Source organism: Mauremys reevesii, linkage group 2 (assembly GCF_016161935.1).
Source record: "Mauremys reevesii isolate NIE-2019 linkage group 2, ASM1616193v1, whole genome shotgun sequence".
Taxonomy (NCBI): Eukaryota; Metazoa; Chordata; order Testudines; family Geoemydidae; genus Mauremys; species Mauremys reevesii.
Genome location: NC_052624.1, coordinates 154,386,473 through 154,412,316, shown reverse-complemented (window position 1 = coordinate 154,412,316; position 25,844 = coordinate 154,386,473). Strand labels below are relative to the sequence as shown.

Genomic DNA, 25,844 nt, shown 5'->3' with positions numbered 1-25,844 from the left:
AGTCTCATTTACACTAAAGCCCCTTTGTGCTGCTCTGGTAATGGAAAGGGGCCTTAACGTGGGAATAAATATCAGAGCACTGTAAAGGGCTGTTCATGTAAATGAGAATAATTCCTGGGAAATATACAATAATATCTGCAAAAACAACTAGGTGTCCACGGGGTTTTAGCCCATGAAAGTTTATGCCCAAATAAATTTGTTAATCTCTAAGGTGCCACAAGGACTCCTCATTGTTTTTGCTGATACAGACTAACACGACTATGACTCTGAAACCTGTCACAATAATATCTAGCTCTCTCTGTCAGTAGCTCTCAAAGCACTTTTCAGAGGAGGTCAGTATTACAGAGGGGGAAACTGAGGCATAGAGAGGGGTAGTGACTTGCCCAAAGTTACCTAGCAGGCCAGGGGCAGAGCTGAGACTAGAACCCAGGTGTCCTAAGGCCCAGATAAGTACTCTGTCCACTAGGCAACCCAAATGGGGTGACATTTACCTACCTGAGGCTCCACTCCTAAAGCTAGCAACAGGAAGGGTTAGTGGGAAGCCATCATAATCATAGAGAATTTTCCATCAGGAGCTCTCCAAGCAGTTTACAAAGGAGGTCAGTATCTGCCCATTTTACAGATAGGAAACCAAGGCAGAGAGAAGGGAAGTGACTTGCCCTAAGTCACATAGCAGGCTAAGGATAGAACCAGGAATAGAACCTGGGTCTCCTGAGTCCTAAGCCAGGGCTCTATCCACTAGGAAACACTGCCTCAATGGCTAGGCCTCTGTGTGAGTGTGAGACATTGATTTAAATCATGTCCATCAATAGCAATGTGAGGCCTCAATTCAAGACAGCACTTATACTCAGGTTTAAATCCCTCCCTATTCACAATAGCATATACACACTTTAAGCTTATTTCCCCCCACTCACATACCAGTTAAATATGGATTGATCCCCAATTATTACAAAAAAAGCAACGAAAATAGTGTCGGGGTAGCAAATATGAAGAACAAGAAAGAGGAATGGTCAACAGGGCCTCAGGAGAGTTGTTGGATCAAATCCTGGCCCAACTGAAGTCAATAGTAATAATCCCATGGACTTCAATAGGGTTGGGATGTCACCCATAGATTTTAAGGCCAGAAAGACCTAAGACCACCTAGGCTGACTTCTTGCAGGGTTCAGCACTGGCTCGCCTACAGACTCGTATGGGAACTGAAACAAATTTCATGACCCCTCTTGTGCTTCCTTTTCCACGTCTGTAAATCAGGGATAAAACATTTCCCTAACTCCCAGAGGGGTGGCGAGTCTAAACGCATTAGTGTTGGGAAGGCACTTGGATACTACGATGAGGAGGCCATGGAAGTAGGCACCGAGCCCTGCCAAAGAAAACAAGACTTTCATCACGCCCTAAAACCAGCCCGCAGCCTCCTCCTAGAAAGTGTCCCATGGCTCAGGATCCCTGAGGAAGTCTTGCCCCCAGTGTTCTCGGGAATGACAACAGACCTGCCTAAGCTGATCACAAGCACTGGGCCAGCTGTAGAGTGAAAGGTATTTAGTTACCAAGTATTCATTATTACTATTTCTTATTAGTAATGTATTTGTTCTGTGGTAGAGCCTAGGAGCCCCATCCATGGACCCAGACTCCATTGTGCTAGGTGCTGTACAAACCCAGAACAAATATATGGCCCTTGCCCCAATGTGCTTACAGTCTAAACTCGCCTTGTGCAGAGGGCCAGCTCAAGGATTGTGTACTTCTTAAGCCTTCCAAATAGGGATTATATAGTGCATAGGACTCATGCTTGTCCTGATGGGTTCAGTGCGCATGGCCGGCTCTGATATTTTAAGTGACGCACAATGTTTTTTGCTGGCCCCTGTGTAGTAGGGGTGAATTTCACCTTTAGTGAAAAGCCAAGAGGATGCGCCAGCGCCCGGGTGTTCTGAGATCTAGAAGAGACCGGATTGTTTAACTGATGTGTTTACCAAAAGGAGATTGAATGACAAAGTTATTATTTATGTTCAGTAAAATGTTCTGAACAAGTTTCTATATCAGTTTTCATCAGAGAATAAATATTTAATCTTTGCCCCCTTCCGCTCCCTTGTAGCAAATGTGTGCGCAGTTCTGAAAGGGGAGACACATATTGGACTGCAACGTGGATTGTTTATCTGCAGATCTGTGGGTGGAGAGAGTCTGAATTTCCCGATACTGACGGTCATTGGAGTGGGCTCTGTTTTTTAGGTATCAAACACATTTCAAACCTGCATATTTTAATACAAAATAATATTTTCATTTATCACCATACACCCTTTCTCTCTCTCTCTCTCTCACATAGGGGGAGCAGGAAATGACCCCTACATTTAAGTTACTCAACACTTTCATAAGAAGAGTCTTGCAATTCCAACACCTCCATGTTTTGCAACAGACCTCTGAAATTCAATAGGAAGAAAGAGACGTGCCTTTTCTCTAATAGATATATATTTATAAATACATATAAATATATTATGTTAATAGATATATACATAAACTCCCCTCTAATTAATATCTATCTATTTATCTGTCTATATATTAGAGGAGAGTTTTGTGTTCTGTTGGCTGTATAATTTTATTTGGTTTTGGAATTAACAACAGTGGTGCTTGGAGTCTTGGTTAGAAACCCCCTTTTTAACTTAGTATCAATCTAAATATATATGACAGAGAGCAAGAGCTGTTTTATTAATTTATGTTTTTAAAATGTGCATCTCCATTTGCTCTAGCTCAGGGGTGGGCAAAATACAGGTCCAGATCCGGCCTGTCTAACATTTCTGTCTGGCCTGCCAGGCTCTTTGGCTGCCCCGTCATGATCTCCGGGTTGCTAAAAGTTACACGGCACAGTGGGGTGCTCTGGCAGGCTGCCTGCCTGTGGTGGCCCCATGCCACTCCCGGAAGTGGCCAGCTGCTGCTAGTATGTCTCTGCGCGCCCCTGGCAGGGTGGGGAGCAGCTCCTCATGCTGACCCTGCCCCCAGCAAGATCCTCACAGCCAATGGGAGCTGCGGGGATGGTGCTTGCAAGCGCAGGCAGTGCACGGAGACCCGGTGCCCCTTTCCCCCCAAGAGGCCCGCAGAGACGTGCCAGCAGCAACCGGCCGCAGCCACTTCCGGCAGCAGTGTGGGGCCATGGCAGGCAGGTAGCCTGCCTGAGCCCTGCTGAGCCACCGTCTGGGAGCCACCTGCCAGAGCCTGCACCTCATACCCCCTCCTGCACCCCCACACTCTGCACCAGCCTAGAGCTCCCTCCTGCACCCAAACTCCCTCCCAGACCCTGCACCCCCTCCATTAATATAGTAGAAATGTGCAGTCCAGGACAACTGACCAAAATTCATGGAGTGGCCCCCCTGCTAAAGTTATTGCCCACCCCTGCTCTAGAGTGTAGATGCCTGCATGCTAAAACAACCCTGCAAAACACAATTACAAATGGTCAGTAATTGCATTGCTGATGTCAGTAGGTCTGATTTACAGCAGCCTAACTACAACAGAATGCCTCTTGATAGACACAGCTGTAGCTGATAACCTAATCAGGCCCAAAGGAACTATGCGTGGGTGAAATTCACCCCAGGGCAGGGCCTATGTGCCAATTAAGACTTATTTTGTGAGTTTAAATGAATCTAAAGTGTGCAAATAGGGGTAAATTTCACCTACAAAGAGCAATGATACATATGGTAGTAATTGTGTGTAGGTTTGGTCCCTAGCTCAATACAAAGTATTAAGCTTTTTTGCCTAGATCTACAAACACTCTTCTATCCCTTTCCTTTCTCAAAAAGCCTCAATAGGGCTTGCAGTATGTTAACTGACTATAGGCCTAACCTCATTCACACCTGTGCAACCCAGGAATAACTCCATGCTAATGAGTAGAAATACCCCAGTGTAAAACTGGCATGAAACAAGATTCAAGCTCATTGCAAGACACCTTTTGGCAGAGGCCTTTCCCAGCATGTTTTTCTGGTAGCTACTCCTTTACATTGAGGAGAAAGAAGTGGCTGTAGCCCTAAAATAGCCATTTTGCATCTGGGTGCGGCAGACTGCATTAGCTTTCCTTCTAGCTGGTGAGTGATTTTGATTTCTGTTATCTCTTTTCCTTTTTCTCCTTCCTGTGATGGTGGAGTGACTTTGCAACATGCTCATCTGATAATGCATTTTGGTGGCCCAGAGCAAACCAAAGAGCTAGTCTCACGGTCCGTAGTGGCTTTAGAGTAACACACAGAAGACAAGCCATAAATGCCCTTCTTCTAAAAATGTTACTGTAGAGCTCCTGAAGATTGTTGCGTGGCTAATCCTGCAGGTCAAAGCCTTCTGTCTAGCCACCCAGGAGAGCTAAATTAAAACACTGTGAGTTTCAACATCCTGAGAAATTGATGCTTTTGCTGTTAACATTAGAAAGTATGTTGTGTGTGGTTTTTTTTTTTTTTTTGGTTTTGTTTTGTTTAAAAAGCTAGGGGGGAATGCTGAGGTGTTTCTTTTCCTTCACAATTCATGTAATTTCAACCAACAATGGTGCCTATGGAGAGGAAGTTGAATTTGTCTTTTTTTCTGCTGGCGCAACACAACACCAATGCTCTACTTACACCCTGTTTGTAAGACTTCCGTGGGGCACAGGGCCTGTGCTGGCCCTCTGCATATGGGTGCATTTTATCCTTGGAATGTTGTCAGTCAATATTTGCCAGGGGATATTTGCGTCAGCTAGTGGAAAAAACTCCCCCATTATTAGCAATCTGTTTTAGCCTGAAAACAAAGACTCTGGGTGTGTCCACACTAACATTTAGTTTGTGGCAAGTGGGGGTGTCAATCAACCCTACATTAGCCTGCTATACACTAACTGTCTGTATGGACCCTGCTGACTTGCACTAACAGTTCCTTAGTGTGCTTTGATCTCCCCTGTTTTGAAGTGGGAGTAGGATCAAGGAGAGTGAGTCAGCAGGATCCACATGGACAGTTAGTGTATGGCAGGGTAGATTCGCACACCAGCTTGCTGCCAAAAAACCTGGAGCCGGCCCTGCCTGTGTGAATAGCACCGATACACTGGCAATGTGTAATTATTGCTCATAAAATCTATCTGAAGTGTCTCTAATCAGCAGGCGCTCTGTCCGTGACCAGAAATCACTAATTTTTAGTCTTGCTAAAGAGAGACTTAGACAATCCTGAAAAATGTCACATTTTCCTGGCACCAACCTCGATTGTTAATCAGACATTTGTGTGTAGATTGTAAATTCCTCCAGATGGTAGCATTGCTATACTGGATCCTGATAAATAGGATTAGACCGCTATATAGATCATAAGACTATCTAGAGTTATAATAGTAAAGATTAAAAAATAAACAAGGTACCGGTAGGGATAGAAATCCTCATGCTTCAGGGCTTAAACCAACCTCTAACTATTGGGAGTGAGGAAGAAACTTTCCTTAGAGGCAGGTTATCCCATAAATGCCTACTCCGGGGCTGCTTGGTTCATTTAACCCTCTATTACACATCCCATTCTGTACTTGGTCTGCAGAGGCTATAAATGTTACAGCTGGTTAAAGGACAGGGAACAAAGGGTAGGAATTAATGGTAAATTCTCAGAATGGAGAGGGGTAACTAGTGGTGTTCCCCAAGGGTCAGTCCTAGGACCAATCCTATTCAATTTATTCATAAATGATCTGGAGAAAGGGGTGAACAGTGAGGTGGCAAAGTTTGCAGATGATACTAAACTACTCAAGATAGTTAAGACCAAAGCAGATTGTGAAGAACTTCAAAAAGATCTCACAAAACTAAGTGATTGGGCAACAAAATGGCAAATGAAATTTAATGTGGATAAATGTAAAGTAATGCACATTGGAAAAAATAACCCCAACTATACATACAACATGATGGGGGGCTAATTTAGCTACAACGAGTCAGGAAAAAGATCTTGGAGTCATCGTGGATAGTTCTCTGAAGATGTCCACGCAGTGTGCAGAGGCGGTCAAAAAAGCAAACAGGATGTTAGGAATCATTCAAAAAGGGGATAGACAATAAGACTGAGACTATATTATTGCCCTTATATAAATCCATGGTACGCCCACATCTCGAATACTGTGTACAGATGTGGTCTCCTCACCTCAAAAAAGATATTCTAGCACTAGAAAAGGTTCAGAAAAGGGCAACTAAAATGATTAGGGATTTAGAGAGGGTCCCATACGAGGAAAGATTAAAGAGGCTAGGACTCTTCAGCTTGGAAAAGAGAAGACTAAGGGGGGATATGATAGAGGTATATAAAATCATGAGTGATGTTGAGAAAGTGGATAAGGAAAAGTTATTTACTTATTCCCATAATACAAGAACTAGGGGTCACCAAATGAAATTAATAGGCAGCAGGTTTAAAACAAATAAAAGGAAGTTCTTCTTCACGCAGCACACAGTCAACTTGTGGAACTCCTTACCTGAGGAGGTTGTGAAGGCCAGGACTATAACAGTGTTTAAAAGGGAACTGGATAAATTCATGGTGGCTAAATCCATAAATGGCTATTAGCTAGGATGGGTAAGAATGGTGTCCCTAGCCTCTGTTTGCAGGTGCGGCTCTAGGCACCAGCAAAACAAGCTGGTGCCTAGGGCGGCAAAATCTAGGGGGCGGCAAAAGGCTGGGGCCCCAGCTCATCCTGCTGCTGCGAGCCGAGGAGCGGCCCGTCCCCTGCAGCCGGGGGGAGGGGCCGGCAGGGTGGGTCGGCGGACCTGCCGCAGTCATGCCTGCGGGAGGTCCACCGGAGCCCCGGGACTACCGGACCTGCCGCAGGCATGACTGCGGAGGGGGCGCTCGTCCCGCGGCTCAGCTGGACCTCCCGCAGGCATGACTGCGGCAGCTCAAGCGGAGCCGCTGGACCCACGAACCGTGGGAGGTCCAGCCGAGCCACGCGGGACCAGAGGTCCGCTGCTCCCGCGGCTCCGGGGCGCCTCCCGCGCATGACTGCTTGGGGCGGCCAAAAAGGTAGAGCCGCCCCTGTCTGTTTGCCAGAGGATGGAGATGGATGGCAGGAGAGAAATCACTTGATCATTGCCTGTTAGGTTCACTCCCTCTGGGGCACCTGGCATTGGCCACTGTCGGTAGACAGATACTGGGCTAGATGGACCTTTGGTCTGACCCGGTACGGCTGTTCTTATAGCTCCCACATCTGTTAGCTCAAGTTGTAGAGGTTCCCTGGTAGTCCCCAGTTGAATCCCTGTTCATGACTAAAGATTGCAGTCATCACACACAAGTCTGGTACTGTTCCTCTGCACAGGGCTGAAATTTTACCAGTTTCTTTTTTTCTTTTTTCTTTTGGGGGGGGGGGTGAGAAGGGAGCATGTGATGAAAATAATTTATAAATAAAAATAACAAACTCTCCCAGAGTTGCTGTATCAAGTTCTTTATCTGACAAGTGCTACGATCTACAGTCAAAATGCACACGAGGTCCTTTATGTGCAAATTCTTTTTTCCCCCTCCTTGCAAAGACTGTATGTTCCAAAAACATTTATTTACCTAATGACACTAATGGCTCCTTTGGAACCATTACAGATTATTGTGTAAATATCTTCCTAGGGTATTTTAAAATGCATCTGATTTACCCAATAGACCGTAGCAGCTCTTTCAGTGACAAGGATCTCTTTTAGTAAAAAAATCAGTAGGGTGTTGGGTTAACACCTTCTCTGTTTAGTGTTCTCTCATTGTAAAGAAGTCTTGGGCTGTTACCGGAAAATAAACTCCCTTCCCTGGTGCCATGCACGTACAGTAAGCTTCCTGGTTGGTATGTTTCCCATTGGGCTGAAGTCCACACCACTACTGAAATTAGTAGTATTTGGCATCCTTGCTGGCAGCCTCAGCAGAGAGGATTTGGATTGGATTGGGGAAGTGGAATGAGCTCCTCTTTCCTGCCGAGAGGTGGCCCCAGCAGGACAGGGTCGGGGCATGTTGGCAGAGCAGTATGGGGGAAGTGTGTATTTGCTACTGTCTGTGCTGTACTTGTTCTGTCGATTAAACCAAGGTTGTCTAGCTGGTGGCTCAGCATTCTGGGTGGAGCACTGTATCTGGCCTTAGTTCTATGTATGATCATTACTACGCTGAGACTGTTCAGTGAAGTCCTACTTCAGTTGCAGAAGGCCCTCACCTGGAACCACCTGGGGTACTAGAGCAACTGCAACTTTTCCTATGGAGCGGCTGTTCCATTCAATGAATAACTATGAATGGAGCCTAGAACTGTGGTGATGCTGTGTTAATTTTGCTTAAGTTTTATTTTCCTCTGGGTCTCGGATGCCCTAAAGACAGAGCTGCGCTGGCGCCAGTCACCAGGGCTGTCAGTCTGGCCTGTCTACCAGCACAGAATTCACATGGAAAATGCATGAAGGATGGCCTAGTGGTTAGGGTACTAGCCAAGATTCAATTTCCTGCTCTGCCACAGATTTCCAGTGTGACCTTGGGCAAGTCACTTATGCCCAGATCTGCAAAGATATTTAGGTGCCTAACTTCCATTGATTTTAATGGGAGTTAGGAGCCTAAATACCTTTGAGGATCTGGGACTTAGTCTTTCTGTGCCCTAGTTCCCCATCTGAAAACTGGGGGTAATATCACTGCCCTACCACAGAGGGGGTTGTGAGGGTAAATACATTAAAGACTGTGAGGCACTCAAATACAATAGAGGTGGATGCCTTCTCAGTACCTAAGATAGATAAGAGGAAGGAGTTTAAAGAATAAAACAAATGATCACCAACAGCTCAAAGCCCACAAGTCCAATACAATCCATTTGCACAAGCGAAGGGTGAAATAACTGTCCCACAGATGGCAAAACTGGATGATGATGTGGTCAGAGCATTTAAGTCCCTTTGTGGATCTGGGTCTAACTTTTTTTTCACACTTTTGCTGTGTTCCTTTTCTATTTCTAGGGATGGTGCTACATATCAGGTGCTGGTATTGGGGTCCTGGGTCATACACCAGATCCTGTTGGCTTCCTTCCCTAAGCGAGGGTGGGTTTGGGAGAGTTAAAAAGAGTTTGGTTAGGCAGCTCTCTAATTATGCATGTGGGAAAAAGTGTTGTGTGATTAGTTAACATTTAGATTTACAGATATCCCTTTCCTTTAACAAGTCTCTTTGCACATATTTAGAAACCGCGCTCGCGCTCTCTCTCTCTCTCTTTTACAGTTTAGCTTTTCTAGTACGTTTAGTTGCAGTTCTTTGACATTTCTAGGGATGGCACTACTTATCAGACACTGGTTCAGGAGCTCAGGGCAGAGTCGTAACTAGGTATTTTTGCGCCCCAGGCAAGAATATAAAATTGCACCCTCCCCCAGGGCCGGCTCGGTGGTGTCAATTCGGCGGCGGGTCCCACAGTCCCTCTCGGAGGGAAGGGCCTGCCGCCGAAGAATGAATGAAGCGGCGGCGGTAGAGCCTGTGATTTTGGGGGGTCTAACTCATGATTTTTGACTGCTTGGGCTGGTAATGTTGCTTCCAAGATGGTCTTTGGTTCCAGTCCAGTTCCAATCCAGAGAGGGACTCACAGGTTAAGAGAGGAGGGAGGCGCTGGATATCAGCACCCAACATCACTGATACTTATCAGCCACTAGGGATCAGCATGTGTCCTGAGAATGCTGGGAGTTAAGGTCTGCAGGGCAGGATCAGGGGTGGCAGGTTTGCAGAAATTTTGGTGGTGCCGAGAACCCGCCCCCACCCAAACTCCACCCCCACACCCGCCCAAGGCTCTAGGAGGGCGTTTGAGAGAGGGAGGAGGTCTGGGGTGCAGGCCCTAGGCTGGAGCAGGGATTTGGGGTGCAGGCTCTGGGAGGGAGTTTGGGGATGGGAGGGGTGCAGAGACAGGGGGTGCAGGTTCTGGGAGGAAGATTGGGGATGGGAGGGGTGTAGAGGGATGGGGTGCAGGGGTGAGGGCTGTGGGTTGTGCCTGCAGATGAGAGGTTTGGGGTGTGGGAGAGGCTCAGGGCTGGGGCAGAGGGTTGGGGTGTGTGTGTGTGGGGGGTGAGGGCTCAGGCTGGGACTGGGGATGAAGTGATTGGGGTGCTGGAGGGGCTCAGGGCTCGGGCAGAAGGTTGAGGGTGCAGTGAGGGGGTGAAAGCTCTGACTGGGGGTGTGGGCTCTGGGGTGGGGTGGGGCAGGGCTGGGGATGAGTTTAGGGTGCAGGCAGGCTGCTCCAGGACAGGGGCCAGAGAGGAGGACTCCCCCCAGCCCTTTCCCTGCTGGCAGCGGCAAGCTCTGGGGGAGGAGCCCTCCTTTCCTGCCCTCCCAGCAGCACACTCACCCCCACCACTGTCACTGCATGTGCTCCTAGGGCGCCTCTCAGGTCCATGAATCTCCCTCACCTCCCCCGTGGTGGGTGCCAGGGGTGCTGCGTGCGCCTCCGCCCCTGAAGTTGCCCCTGACTGTAGCCTCACTGGGGGTGAGGGATGGGGCTGCCTCCTTGTCCAGCATTGGGCAGGAGCGGTGACTGTAGGCGGGGGGGGTCCGCTATGCTGCTGGAGGGTCCCATTGAAAAATGAAAGGTTCTGAGGGGGAAGGGCAGGCTCGGAGTCAGTCTGCCTTGGCAGGGAGATGGGGGGGGGGGGGTACTAGGACCCTGTGGCAGCAGTTGCTACAGGGAGGCAACATGGAGCTGCTCTGCTCTGGGTCCGGGAAGGTGTGGGGGAGCAAGTCAGGGTTGGGGGACACTCAGTGGAGGTGTGGGGGGGCTGCAGGTGGGGCCGCGGGGGAGAGCACCCTGGTTATAAATCTCTGTGCCAGTGGCTTTTTTATTTTTTTTTTTCCCCCTCTCCACCACTTTCTGCGACCTTCAGCTTTGTGCGCCTGAGGCAAGTGCCTCACTCGCCTCACTCTTGTTATGGCACTGGCTCAGGGCCATCAAAACCTTTTAATTTTGAAACATTTCATTTAGATTTTGACTTTTTAAAATGTTTACCTTTTGAAATATAAATTTGGAACCACGGAACTCAACTTTCCATTTTGAAAATGTCAATTTATTGTTTGGAAATTGTTTGTTTGAATCAGGAGATTTGTTGAAACCGGCCCTTTCCCACAAACTGTTTTGGTTTCGATAAGACAGCATTTTCCAAAGAAAAAAATATGTTGTCTGAGAATTCCTGACCAGCTATAGTTACACCCAGGCAATGTACATGTAAGATGCTACTGTTCTAATTTGCTAATTTCAAACTCACTTTGCACAGGGAAATTAAGACACAAGGTACAGGGCTATGGAGCATAATCTTGGGCTATAGAAATTCTCAGTGAAAGGTGTTCTATTATTAATACTGATATGACCATAATGCCTAGGAAGCCTAGCTGTGGACCAGTATCCTGTTGTGCTAGGTGCTGTACAAACAGAACAAAAAGATGCTCCTTGCCCGCAAAGAACTTACAGTCTATGCCGAAGACGAGACAACACAGACGAAAGTACAAGGAAACACTGAGGCTATTGACATGGATGGTCTGTTTCTTAGTGCACTAGTGCAGAGTACATGTAAAATACAACCAGCCTGATTTGATAGCATTTTACACCGACTTTGCACTACTGAAAAAGATTGTATAAGATGCAGAGCAAGAGCGAGTCAGATATTATCATCCTTATTCCGTCCTTGCTAATAAGAGAATGCAACATGGAACTGAATGGAGCCATGAGGCAAGGAAATTAAAAGATCCAAGTACCTTTGTTGCAAAAGAATTGTCATCCACCCATGACTGATCGGACATCTACATCACGTGCTGTACCAGTTAATGGACATGTACAACTATTCCTGTCCCAGGCTGCCAACGTTCTATCAATTGGATTTTTATTACTGTATGTCATTTGATCAATCCAGGATCTGAGCAGTATTTGTTCACCGCATGTGATTATCATCTAGTTTGTTTCTCATCAAATATTATTCCTGCACTAAAGGGAATTGAACTTAAAGGCAAATATCTCACCTTCTTTCTCCTCCCTCTCTTGAAATTTCATTAAGTCGTGTGTTTACCTTGGATGACAAGATACTGCATACAGAGTATGAGAAGTTTTCCAGCCACACCTGCAACCTGCTCTCACATTCTGTCATCAGGGAGAATGAAAACGTATTTGGCTATGCAGATTTCTGTTCTTTACAAGACAAAGGGTCAGGCTGCAGAACAACAAAATGGCGCAGAGGGCCAGATGCTGCTTCTAGTTAAACCGGAGTAACTCCACTGTGCATCTGAAACATTGAGTAGACTGACCAGTGATGTGTTACAGTTTTGAAGGTAACCTTGAAAACATGAACTGATGTGGTGATGCAGACCTGAATTTTCAGGCAGCCTGAAACAATAACCTTTATGTGCCCCATTCATCCCAACACAGTGTTGACACAGATGCTTAATGAAGATCATTTAAATGTACGGCCTCTATTTATCTCCCCAGCCTTGCTGATGTCCCCAATACCTGCTTAATTTCCCCAATACTAATTTCTCCCTACTGTTACTCACACCTTCTTGTCAACTGTCTGTAATGGGCCACTTTCTTACCACTTCAAAAGTTATTTTTCCTCCCTTGGTATCCTGCTGTTAATTGATTTATCTTGTTAGCCTGACCTCACCCTTTCGTGTATTTATACCTGCTCGCTCCTGTGTTGTTCACTTCATGCAGCCGATGAAGTGGGTTCTAGCCCACATAAGCTTATGCCCAAATCAATTTGTTAGTCTCTAAGGTGCCCCAAGGACTTCTTGGTGGGGGGGGCGGGGTTGTTTCATTTTTGTGTGTGTGTTCAGATAGCTCTTTAAATACACTTACGATGATGAGATCAGAATCTGGCCCTATGTCTCTCTCTCTAATGGGTCTGAGAGGAGACGATGGAAGTGTCAGATTCATCTCTAGTTTTAAAACCATTGATTTCGGTCTACGATAGCCTAGATTCCATTGAGGGAGTGCCTCTTGGCATGTCCTCACAGCAAAAGCTGGGCAGAACTTACTCAAGCTAGCCTGAATCTAGCTAGTGCAGGTAACAATAGTAGCAAAGATAGCGTAGCATGGGATTCAAGCCTGGCATGGACCCTTGTTATGTGCTTGGCTAACTAGCCCACCCACACTGAAGTCCATGCTGTGCTGTCTTCACTGTCTGCTATCGCTACCTAAGCTAGCTGGATTCAAGCTAGCTCGGGTAGGCTGGCCTAAGAGGCACTTGTATGTGGGGCCAGTGTTTTGCTCCGGTGTTTACTTTTCCTTTTCATAGTTTTCTGGCATCTGTGAGCTTTCTCGCAGTCTGGAGGAAACTGATCAAGCAGAGAAATACTCAGAGTTCCTATCCTTCCTCTTAGAAACTGAAAACCACAAGGAGATCTAACCCAAGCGGTTATTTATGCAGCAGGTGGAATGTTCCCTACTCCGCTCCCCCGCACTGCACCCCTTCCCCAATATGTTTCTAAAAATGTCCTTTTCCAAGTATCTGTTTAACAAGCTTTATGTAGAGAAGTTTATGCTGATCTGTGCCCCTGGGTCCACCTTGCAAATGAGATGAACAGTCACCTGATGAAAGAAATTGTATTAGATCAATACGATGATAATTCCTCCTTTCCATAGAACAAATAGAAGGCAAGGAGGTTTGACTTACTGTTAATACCCAGCAAAAGGCCAGGGAGGGGCAGAATCCTGTTAACTCACCAAATAATGGCACAGGTCTCGGGTGATATGTATGTGACTGTAAAGAATGTCTGTAGCAATACGAGGTAGGGCAAAATGTTCCCGCGAGAATATCCCTTTTTCTGATCTCAGATTCTGGGAAAAAACTGATCACTTATAGGGGGTCAGGAAGGAATTACTCCCTTAAGGAAGCAGTGTACAAAACATGATGATTTTTTTTTGCCTTTTTTTTCTAAAGCATAAGGCTTTGGCTACTTTTAGAGGCCAGATACTGGCCTAGATGGCACGATGGTCTGATTGTTTATTTATTAGTTGTATTACTGTAGCACCTAAGAGCTCTAGTCATACTCTAGGACTCCATGGTGCTCGGTGCTGTACAAACAGAGAACAAAAAGCCAGTTCCCGTCCCCAAAGAGATTACAATCTAAGTAAGACCAGAGACAACAGATGGGTGCAGTGTTGTTGTTGTCATGTGGGTCCCTAGATATGAGAGAGAGCACGTGGATGAAGTAATATATTTTTATTGGACTAAGTTCTGTTGGTGGAAGAGATGAGTTTTGGAACTCCACAGAGCTCTTTTTGAGGTCTGGGAAGGGTAATCGGAGTGTCACAGCTAAATACAAGGTGGAATAGATTATTAAAAGCAATGTTTGCCCATGGGCATGGTTTTTGTCTTTGATCACTTTTCACAGAATGATCACTCCCCGTATCTGACCTCTGTCCTCATCCTCCACGAAAACCTGGACAATAGCTTCAAAAGATGAGCCTGGGAGCTTAAATACATAACTCTGCTTGACACCGAAAATCAGGAACTCAACAGAGATACTGGTTTTATGTCTCATTACAGCAATCCATAACCCACTAACTCTCCTTTGTACTATGACTATAGAGGTGTTCATTGCCTACTTCATTTTGAATGGTGTCTTGCAACATGTGTTAATTCTTTAGTTTAACAATCTGTTCCACCTTATATTTGTGGAACAGATATAGCTGTGACACACACATTCTTTCTCAGGTACTTCCTCTATTAGCAACCCTTTGAAACCATCCCAGCCGCTGAGAGGTGCGGCTATAGTAGTTCAAAGTAGATTCTTCAGAGACCCACAGACAAAGGAAAGACTCAGGGCCATCCTCCTGATCCAGCAAACGGACAGGACCCTTGGTTCATGTAGGGCCCCAATCCTTAGGGGATGATTGGAAGGAGTTGGCCTACTGAGACTGTGTGCTTGTTCTAAGCTGAACTTGTAACCACAGTACCACTGTACTTGGCACTGGTTTGACTGCTGCTGGAATCCTGTGTCCAGTTCTGGTGCCCACAATTCGAGGAGGAGGTTGATAAATTGGAGAAGGTTCAGAGAAGAGCCATGAGAATGATTAAAGGGTTAAAACACATGTCCTATAGTGATAGACTCAAGGAAGTCAATCCTATTTAGTTTAGCAAAGAGAAGGTTAAAGGGTGACTTAATCACAGTCTATCAGTACCTGCATGGGGAATAAATAATAATGGGCTCCTCAATCTAGCAGAGGAAGGTATAATGTGAGCCAATGGCTGGAGATTGGAGCTAGACAAATTCAGACTGGAAACAAGGTGTAAATTCTTAACAGTGAGAGTAATTAACCATTGGAACCAATTTATCCAGGGTTGTGGGGGATTCTCCATCACTGATCATTTGTAAATCAAGATTGGATGTTTTTCTAAAAAAAGGTGCTCTAGGACTTATTTTGGGGAAGGTTTCTTGCCGGTGTTGCTCAGGAGATCAGTTTAGATGACCGCAATCGTCCCTGCTGGCATTGGCCTAATGATGTGACCTGACATGGCAGAGGCTACGGCCAATGGTTAGATTCAGTATGGCAGGGAGGCAGAATGTCAGAGAAGAGGGTTCAAGGAAATCCTAAACTTTCTTAGGCTCCCAGCCTTGAAGAATTTCAGGGATATACAATTTGATGTTTTAAATGCATTATGCAAAATCAGGGGCTGGTCCTGCTAGGTGTTAAGTGACTCTAGACTGCTGTATATGGTGTCTTTGATTGAACAATAGATATTTAAAGTGGAATTTTCTAAAATTTTTTTTAACCCTGTCTCCATTTGTGAAATGGACTTTAAATAACAAAAGACATAAAAAGCTCTTTGATTTCAAAGCACTTGACCAAAGGCAGGTCCGAGGCAGAGTCAGGAGTACAGTACTGATTTCCAGTCCAATACCCTATCCGGTAGGCCATGTTGCTTTTAAATGTGTGTTGCTGAGTAGCAAATGGCTAGTTTACCCCTTGTCTCCTCCTGCTTGAGGATGAGGACTGTCTATAGGCTAGTGGTTCCTTTCCATGCAAACCTATCAGATGGTTTCTTTAGAGAGACAAGGTGGGTGAGGTGTGATAGCTTTTATTAGACCAACTTTTGTGGGTGAAAGAGACAACCTTAATCCTGCCCCGAATGTGCCCCTCTCAGGGTTTGAGGGGCCTACGGCTAATGGGAGGGAAGAGCCTAAGTATGAATTACATATTGCAAAAAAAAATTATGAAGTCATTGGACATTTTATCTACATACATATTTACATTTTATTTATGTAAAATTAACAAGTTTACTCAACTCTCAATGCACTCAATGCTTCAAAGAAACCATTCCCCCCTCTTCCCCCCGCCCCACCCAGCTTTAGCTGTGGCAAAGTCATGAATGTCATCGTAATTCAAAGACCTGAAGATTTCATTCTCAGTGCTCAAGAGGGACAAAGCACTAAGATGCTCTTGAGTTAGGGTGACAAGATGTCCCGATTTTATAGGGACAGCCCCGATATTTGGGGCTTTCTTATATAAATGTCTATTTCCCTCGCCCCCCCATCCTGATATTTCACCCTCTGCTATCTTGCGTTGTGGTGGATCGAGGACATATTTGACCCTTGTGAGAAGAGAGCAGGAACATTCTCCACTACAGTCATGACCGTTAGTGACAAATGCAGCTGCAAGGCAGTTTTCACATTCGGGAAACAGTCTATCACATTGGGTTCAGTGATAACTTGGTACATCCAAATAGATTTGCCTTTGTCATCTTTTCTCTCTATCTCTGAGGGTGATATGAATTCAACAAATTGAAGAAATTCTTTAGTAAAATCTACTGGGAGATCATCTGGGTACTTCTGACACAGACATTTGATACCTTCACTGACTTCGGAACTTGAAAAATAATGCAAAATTGTCAGTACTATAAAGGTTTTGTCGAAATTTCCGTAAGCCTCAATCTGATGTTCTAGTGAACTCCTCAGTTGGTCAATGATGGTGATGAAGATATTAACTCTGGGTACGTCTACACTACGGGATTATTCCGATTTTACATAAACCGGTTTAGCAAAACAGATTGTATAAAATCGAGTGTGCGCGGCCACACTAAACACATTAAATCGGTGGTGTGCGTCCACGGTCCGAGGCTAGCGTCGATTTCTGGAGCATTGCACTGTGGGTAGCTATTCCGTAGCTATCCCATAGTTCCCGCAGCCTCCCCCGCCCCTTGGAATTTCCGGGTTGAGATCCCAGTACCTGATGGGGCAAAAATCATTGTCGCGGGTGGTTCTGGGTAAATGTCATCAGTCATTCCTTCCTCTGGGAAAGCAACGGCAGACAAGCATTTCGCGCCTTTTTTCCCTGGATTGCCCTGGCAGATGCCATAGCATGGCAACCATGGAGCCTGTTTTGCCTTTTGTGCCTGTCACCGTATGTGTACTAGATGCCGCTGACAGAGGCGATTCAGCAGCGCTACACAGCAGCATGCTTTTGCTTTTGCATGACAGCAGAGATGGTTACCAGCCACACTGTACCATCTACCATACGATAAATTGGTAATAAGATGATCATGGTTACCAGTCCTTTTGCACTGCACCATTTGCTGCTGTCATAAGTGCCCCTGCCTGAGATCAGCCAGGGGCGCAAAAGCCAAAATTGGGAATGACTCCCTGAGTCAATCCCTCCTTTTTGGTATCTAAAAATAGAATCAGTCATGCCTAGAATATGGGGCAAGTGTACTAGAGAACCACTGTATCATAGAACCAGAGAGCACAGCTGCTCTGTGTCAGATCCTGCTGAAATTATGAGCTGTATGCTATTCACAGGGGGTGCTCCTGCAACAACCCCACCTGTTCATTCTGTTCTTCCCCCAGCCTTCCTGGGCTACCGTAGCATTGTCCCCCCCCACTTGTGTGATGAAGTAATAAAGAATGCAGGAATAAGACACACTGACTTGTTAGTGAGAAATGAGTGGAAGGCAGCCTCCAGCTGCTATGATAGTCCAGACAGGACAGTAAGGAGTGTGGAGGAGAAGAGCCCAGCATCCCTCTGCTAGTCCAGGGGCAATTGAATCTTTTCTTTACACATGAAAGGTGGGGGCTGATGGAGCTCAGCCCCCTGTTGCTATGATGAAGACAGTTACCAGCCATACTGCACCATCTACCAGGAAAAATTAGGGCCAGGCGCCCTTGATTGACCTAACTGATGCTAGTTGGCATGGTTACCAGTCCTTTTGCACTGCCCCATGTGCCAATAGGCTGATGATGAGAACGGGTACCAGTCATATTGCACCATCAGCCACCCATGGCGGGGGGGGGGGGGAGCAAGGATGTTGGTGTTGAGTGTTGCAGCATCGCATCTATCTGCAGCATTCAGTAAAGATAGGGTGACATGTTAAAGAGTCAAGAGGATTTTTTTCCCTTTCACTTCTGGGGGTGGGGGGTGGGGGTGCGTAAATTGCCGAGCTATGCCCTGACCCACCGCGGACACTGTGTTTGACCCTAGAAGCATTTGGAGCTCAGCCAAGAATGCAAATACTTTTCGGAGACTGCAGGAACTGTGGGATAGCTTGAGTCCTCCAGTCCATGAGCGTCCATTTGATTCTTTGGCTTTCCGTTACGCTTGTTACGCAGCAGTGCACTGAACCCCTGTCTGGAGATTTTTTAAAAAATGATTTTGAATTTAGTCTTCTGTAACAGAGCGCTGATAGAACAGATTTGCCTGCCCTTACAGCGATCACATCCGCATGGTCCATGTGAGAGCTCTTTCTTTAATTTGATTTTTAACTGCATCACCACCCGTGCTGATCGGAGCTCCACGCTGGGCAAACAGGAAATATTCAAAAGTTTGCAGGGCTTTTCCTGTCTACCTGGCCCCTGCATCCGAGTTCAGATTGCTGTCCAGAGCGGTCAGTGGTGCACTGTGGGATACTACCCGGAGGCCAATACCGTCGATCTGCGGCCACACTAACCCTAATCCGATATGGTAATACCAATATTAGCACTACTCCTCTCGTTAGGGAGGAGTACAGAAACCGGTTTAAAGAGCCCTTTATACCGATATAAAGGGCCTCTCAGTGTGGACGGGTGTGGCGTTAAATCGGTTTTACGCTCCTAAAACCGGTTTAAATGCCTAGTGTAGACCAGGCCTCTGAAGGCCTACTTGTCACTAAATGAGTGGGCAGTTGCATTGTTGCATGTCTTCTGTGGTTTGCAGTATTTGGCTGACTTGTACTCATGGTTAGCAGTCCTTGCAGCCCCCTGAATTTCATACTCATCAAAACTATCCTGCATTTGTTGAAGAATAGTTCCAAGACTCCTTGTTAGGTTTACAGGAGTGGAAAGGTCAATTTGAGCACTTTGCAAGCTTAGATTGCACTTGCTGAATGGCTGAAGTAGATCATTCTAGACTTCACCCACACAATACCAGTTTCCAAACTGCACTCAGGATCTTCACATCCTTTCTTGTTGCGGATTTTTTGAGATTCCTCATCCTTGATGCTCTCTAGCATACAGTAGTTCAAACTAGATTCTCCAGAGACCCCAGACAAAAGACTCCGGGTCATAGGTGCCGACTCCGTGGGTGCTCCGGGACTGGAGCACCCACGGGGAAAAATTGGGAGCCAAGCTCCCTGCCTCACCCACCGTGCCTCAGCTCAGCTCACCTATGCCTCCTCCCCTGAGTGTGCTGCATCCCAGCTTCTCCTCCCAGCGCTTGCTGCGAAACAGCTGTTTTGTGGCAGCTTAACAAGCTTTGGGAGGGAGTGGGGAGGAGTGGGAATGCAATGCACTCAGGGGAGGAGTTGGGTAAGAGGCAGAGCCGGGATGGAGATTTGGGGAAGGGGTTGGAATAGGGGCAGGGAGGGGGCGGAGTTAGGGCGGGGACTTTGGGGAAGGGGTTGGAATGGGAGCAGGGCAGGGTGGGGTGGAATCAGGGCAGGACTGGGGTGGGGGGGGGTCGAGCACCCACCAGCACCAGCAGAAGTTGGCTCCTATGCTCCGGGTCATCTTCCTGGTCCAGCAAGCGGACAGGACCCTTGATTCATGCAGGGCCCCAATCCTTAGGGGACGATTTGAAGGACTTGGCCTAGAACAGTTTGGCCCGGCAGATGATAAATCTCCAGATTTCCTAAAGGAACAGACCTCTTTCGCTCCTGACAAGCCACCTTACCTCTCTGTGCCTAACTTCCCACTCACGGACCTTCTGTAAAATGGGGGTAATTACATTGTTTTTTGTCTCCTGGTGGAGAAGAGGAGGTCTGCAAAGCTTAAAGAATGTGCGAGACCTTTAGCTGAATAGCACCAGGTGATATTTCTCAGCTACTCTTATCTGATTTTGCCATCCAGCTTCAGTCCCCTCCTGCATGTACCTTATGGCTGTCAATGGCCTGGACATTTGAACTGAGAGACAAGTGACTAATACATGCCAGAAACTCTATTTCAACATGAAAATTCATTTTTGAAATGAGGATTCCACATCCCCCACTCCTTGTACATGGCAACATCTAGAAGAAAACAAATAAGATACATATTGGCACAGATCCTGGCAGCTTCAGCACTCTAAGTCTCTAAAAAGGATTAATATTATCTTCCTGGCATAAAGGGCCTGATAATCCCACATTCTGTTTGTTTCAAACCCAGCTGAAAAACAAAATCGCTCAAGGGGAAAGTCTGGCATTGTTTCCTGCACTGAAGTGCACCACTCACTCGAATTAGGAGTGGCTCCTTCTGAAGTGTGATCAGCCATTAAGTCTGGTGGTTACAACTAGAAGCTGAGAGTCAGGGACTTCTGGGTTCTGCTCCCAGCTTTGTGACCTTGACTAATTCTTTGGGTCTGATTCCCAGTTTCCCCCCTTCTCTTTTTTTTAAGACACCTGTGTGCTTCCCATATTCTGGAGCTGTGAAGGGGCCTGCTTGGCTCCTGATGTAACAAAGCTAGAGCAGCCTTAAGGCTGCTCTAGCTTACACTCTGCTTCCCATGTCCCCTGGAAGGTAGAGAAAAGCCATAGAAAAGTGCAGTGCACTGGACCATGTCCCCCATCCATCCCTTATGCTGGGGTTGGGAACAGAGCTGGGGTAGAACCTTTGTCAGCTCCACACTGGCTGGGGGAGGCCCCCTGCACAGGTCACACACATACATATATAATATATATAGGCAGTCTTTGGGGGATATTCTGAGCTCCTCAAATGTCTATAGCTTCCTTCATCTCAAGTCAACTGCCATGATTGCTGTGCAAAGCTGACAAAAGGAGATGCGCCCTCCACCCCAGAATCCGGAACTCTTACCCTTGTCAAGGCTTATTTACATGAGTAATTATTCTGCTAGAGCTCTCCCAGTCAATTTCCCCATGTAGGAAAGCTCCTGGCAAATGAGACCTTCCATTCTCCCCAAGGGCAGTGACAGAGAGCCTTTGGTGCCTCCACCCAAGCTGTATTTACCAGGCTCACATTAACCCCTTGGTTATAGGTTCCTACTGCAAGTTTCAGAACACTGGAGTCCTGCCAGTGTTTCACGGGAAGATGGTTAACCTGGCACAGAGATATGTTTTACTCTTGTGCCAGGAGGTACCTAAGAGCTTTAGCAATCTGCTTAAATCCTGATTGTAACAGGGTGCGTCCGGGGCTCAACCCTCCGAGGGGAGGAGGGGAGCCACACCGGCCCGCTGGTCTCCTGTGGGCTCCGCCCTGTCGCTTTAAAGCTAGACAACAGAGTCAGTCTATTAGGGCTCCGGCCTTTGGCTGCAAGACGGAGCAGGAACCAGTACAAGGGAGCTCAGGCCTCTTGTAGCAGGCTGAGCAGTCTGGTGAGGGGGATAACTGCCACCCGTGAATGGGGTGGCAGGGGGGACACAGGCCCACCCGCTCCACTGTGTCCCGGCCCAGGGCCCTAGGCAGCGGTTGTTACCGCTGACGGTCAGTGGGGATCCTGACCGCAACACACTGACGTGGGCTTGGTCTGGTCAGCAGCCTGACTGAAGTCGGCTGCCCCCGGGCCACTTCCAATATCCCCCTCGGGTCCTACCTGGTCCACGGCGTCCGGTCCCGGGAAGTCCCACTGCATGGGCTCCTCACAACCTGGGCTGGGGGGTAGATCGGGTAGTTCTTTGGGGAAGTCCGGCCAATTCTGCTCCGGGGTTCCTCAGGGTAACAGCAAGGTAGTGGGGAGGTTCCTGGTGGCTCCTCCTCGTAGGTGGCGCAGGGAAGCTCTGGCAGGTCTTCCCAGTAGCGAGCGAGGGGGGTCTCCGGCCAGTCTGGGCAGCTTCCCTGGACTCCAGCAGTTTCCCCGTCAGGAGCTCCCTCAGGCAGGTCTGCTCCCCGCGGTGGCTGGGCACTGACTGGGCTGGAAGGGCCGGCTTTTATCCTTCCGGGTCGCCGCCTGACCCTCTGAGGGGCGGGCTCACCACTCTGTAGCCCCGCCCCTTCCTGCATCCGGGGCTCAACCCTCCCCGGGGAGGAGGGGAGCCACACCGGCCCGCTACACTGATACATTTTTGAAGACCGCAATACCCAAGGCAAAGCATCCAGATGAGGAAGATGGAAGGAAAATTGATTTACCATGAACTATTGCACTGAAAAAGGTGGCTGGGTATCATGAGATGTTAGAAACACCAAGTAAGGGTAGTCTTGGGGGTTAGGGCACTTGAGAGATCTGTGCTCAGTTCCCAGACCAGGTTGCCTGTGTGACATGTATATAAACTACTTAATCTATCACTGCCTCAGTTTCTCATATGTAAAATGGAGCTAATGATGCTTTCTTTCTCCCACTCTGTGCTTGTCTATTGAGAATGCAAGCTCTTCTGTGCTTGTCTATTTAGTCCCTGCCATGAAGAGTTGCATTCTATCTCATTATGTATTTGTACAGTGCCTTGCACGATGGTGCCCAATCTCACCTGTAGGTGAGCAAATGATGACAATCATACAGATGCATAATTCATTTTTGTGGCATGTTTTACAATTTAGTCTAATTGGAATTTCCGAATGAAGTATAGCATCTGTGAACCTGCCGCAGAGAGTCAAACTGCCTGAGTCCGTTAACCAGATAAATCTGGGGCAATTTTCTAATAAATGTGCCTAGCCTCCCTATTCAGCTACAGTTTAAACTCATTTGATTAATCACCACTGAGGTTTCAACAAGTGGATCTTACAATCAGACTCTGGAAATGACCTAAATTGTCTACCAAACCCCGTCGTGAGAATTTAACTTCCTAAGAATTGGGCTTATATCTTCATAAGGTCAGTTTTTTCAAGTTTTTCAAATGAGGCCAGATTCCCAAAAAAGGCTCAGCATGTTGGGTGTGGAGCTCGTCTGAAAATCTGACGCCTATTGTGGGTGCGGGGGATTTTGGAAATTTTGGCCTTTATTTTGGTGCCTAAATGGTGCTGAACTCTTGTAAATCTGGTCCACAGTGCTGCAGAACTCCGCGAGCTAGAAAGGAACAAGGCAGTAACAACAGCTGTGGCCCCAGTAACCTCTGACTCCATCTCCCAGCATAGTTATCATTGATGTTTGTTACTAGGTTGTTTCTCCTTTACAAACTGGAGAACACTGTGGCATTGTAAGAGGCTGAATTTCAAAGGACTGCTGGCCATGTTGATTGTGTCGACAGAACACAAGCTGTAATCAAAATAAGTTACTTAGAACAAGAGCAATTTTTTTTGTCCAGGATAATTTTGTATATTGTAGCTCTTGGTTCTGTTCCATTGCTGTGCTGTGCAGATTGCATTGTCCGGGGCTTGCAACTTTTTGGTTTTGCTGATCTTGCTTTATTGCTTGGATACTGTGTGCGGGTGCTGTATGAATCTTTCTAATTTGGATATACCTGCACGCATCTCAGAGCTAAAAGGCTTTCCTTATGCTGTTCATCAGGGTACTGGACTAGAGGAGGAGGATGATAATTCCTAGCCCTTATATATAGGGTCTTACAGATTCCACGGTCCATGACGAGTTTTTCATCGCCATGAATTTGGATCTTTTGTGTGCTTTTACCTTATACTATACAGATTTCATGGGGGAGACCAGCGTTTCTCAAATTGGGGGCCCTGACCCAAAAGTGAGTTACAGGGGAGTTGCAAGGTTATTTTGGGGGGCGTTGTGGTATTGCCACCCTTACTTCTGCACTGCCTTCAGAGCTGGGCAGCAGGAGAGCGGTGGCTGTTGACCAGGCACCCAGCTCTGAAGGCAGCACCCTGCCAGTGGCAGCACAGAGGTAAAGGTGGCAATACCATATCATACCACCCTTACTTCTGCACTGCTGCCTTCAGAGCTGGGTGGCTGAAGAGTGGTGGCTGCTGACTGAGGGCCCAGCTCTGCAGGCAGCAGTGCAGAAGGGTGGCAATACCATACCAGGCCATCCTTCTGCACTGCTGCTGGCAGTGGCTCTGCCTTCAGAGCTGGGATCCTGGTCTCCAGCTGCCCAGCTCTGAAGGCAGCACCGCCACCAGCAGCAGCGCAGAAGTAAGAGTAGCAGTACCGCAACCCCCCCCCACACGCACAATAACCTTGTGATCCTCTTCCCCAACTCCTTTTTAGGTCAGGACCCCTTCAATTAAAACACTCTGAAATTTCAGATTTAAATAGCTGAAATAATGAAATTTATGATTTAAAAACTCCTATGACCGTGAAATTGACCAAAATGGACTGTAAATTTGTAGGGCCCTACTTATATAGCACTTTTCATCAGTAGATCTCACAGTGCTTTGCAAAGGAGCTTAGTATCATCCCATTTTGCAGATGGGGAAACTGAGGCACAGAGCAAGGACGTGACTAGCTTCAACTTCCAGCCATTAGATCGTGCTAGACCTTTCTCTGCTAGATCAAAGAGTCCATTATTAAATATTACTCCCCCTATATGTACTTATAGACTGTCATCAAGTCCCCCTTTAGCCTTCTCTTCGTTAAACTCAGACAGCTCAATATATTCAGCTTATCGCTGTAGGGTATGTTTTCTAATCCTTCCCATGGCTCTGCTCTGAACCCTCTCCAATTTATCAACATCCTCCTTGAATTGTGGGCACTAGAACTGGACACAGCATTCCAGCAGCAGTGCCAAACACAGAGGTAAAATAATCTTTCTACTCCTACTCGAAATCCTCCTGTTTATGCATCTCAGGATCACATTAGCTCTTTTGGGCACAGCATCACATTGGGAGCTCATGTTCAGCTGATTATCCACCATGACCCCCAAGTCTTTTTCAGAGTCACTGCTTCTCAGGATAGAGTCCCCCAGCCTGTAAGTATGGCCGACGGTCCTTGTTCCTCCCTTGTATACGTTTATATTTAGCCGTTCTAAAACACATATTGTTTGCCTGAGCCCAAGTGATCCAAATTATTCTGAAGCAGTGACCTGTGCTCTTCATTATTTACCACTCCCCCAATTTTTGTGTCAGCTGCCAACTTCATCAGTGATGCTTTTTGTTTTTCTTCCAGGTTATTAATAAAAATGTTAAACAGAATAGGGCCCAGTCCCACTAGGAACACCCTCTTTATGACAATTGTCCATTTAAAATTCCTTTTTGAAACCTATCAGCTAGCTTTTAATCCGTTTAATGTGTGCCATGTTAACTTTATATTCTTCTAGTTTTTAAATCAAAATATCATGTGGTGCCAAATCAAAAACCTTATAGAAGTGTAAGTATATTACATCAACACTATTACCTTCAAGCCATCCATTAGGACAGCTGTAGGGGCTGTTGCTGCAAGCACATGCATTAGGATAGGCCAAGGGTTGGGCCATTAGCCTGGGATTTGGGAGACCTGGTTTTGGTTCCCTGCTCTGCCACAGACTGCCTGTGTGACCTTGGGCAAGTCACTTAGTCTTTCTGCAATAGGGAGATAATAGCACTTCTTTATCTCATTGAGGAGTTGGGAGGATAAACGTGTTAAACGTTGTGAGGATCTCAAATACAACAGCAATGAGCACCAGGTAAGTACCTTAGCTAATTTACTCTGGAGGCCCCTGAACAGATTGATTAGCCCAAAGGTGATTAAAGAA

General features: G+C 46.7%; 1 long non-coding RNA gene across 2 annotated transcripts in view; it reads left to right on the top strand.

The window, feature by feature from the left end:
* Positions 1-25,844, top strand: part of LOC120397602 — a 112,868-nt gene that overhangs the window by 5,544 nt on the left and 81,480 nt on the right. The window contains exon 1 of one of the 2 annotated variants that reach the window (XR_005593887.1): positions 3,910-4,061. The exons of the other annotated variant lie outside the window; for it this stretch is intronic. This is a non-coding gene — a long non-coding RNA (uncharacterized LOC120397602). Of the gene's footprint in view, positions 1-3,909; positions 4,062-25,844 lie in introns of those variants that run through there. 2 annotated transcript variants of the gene reach the window in all.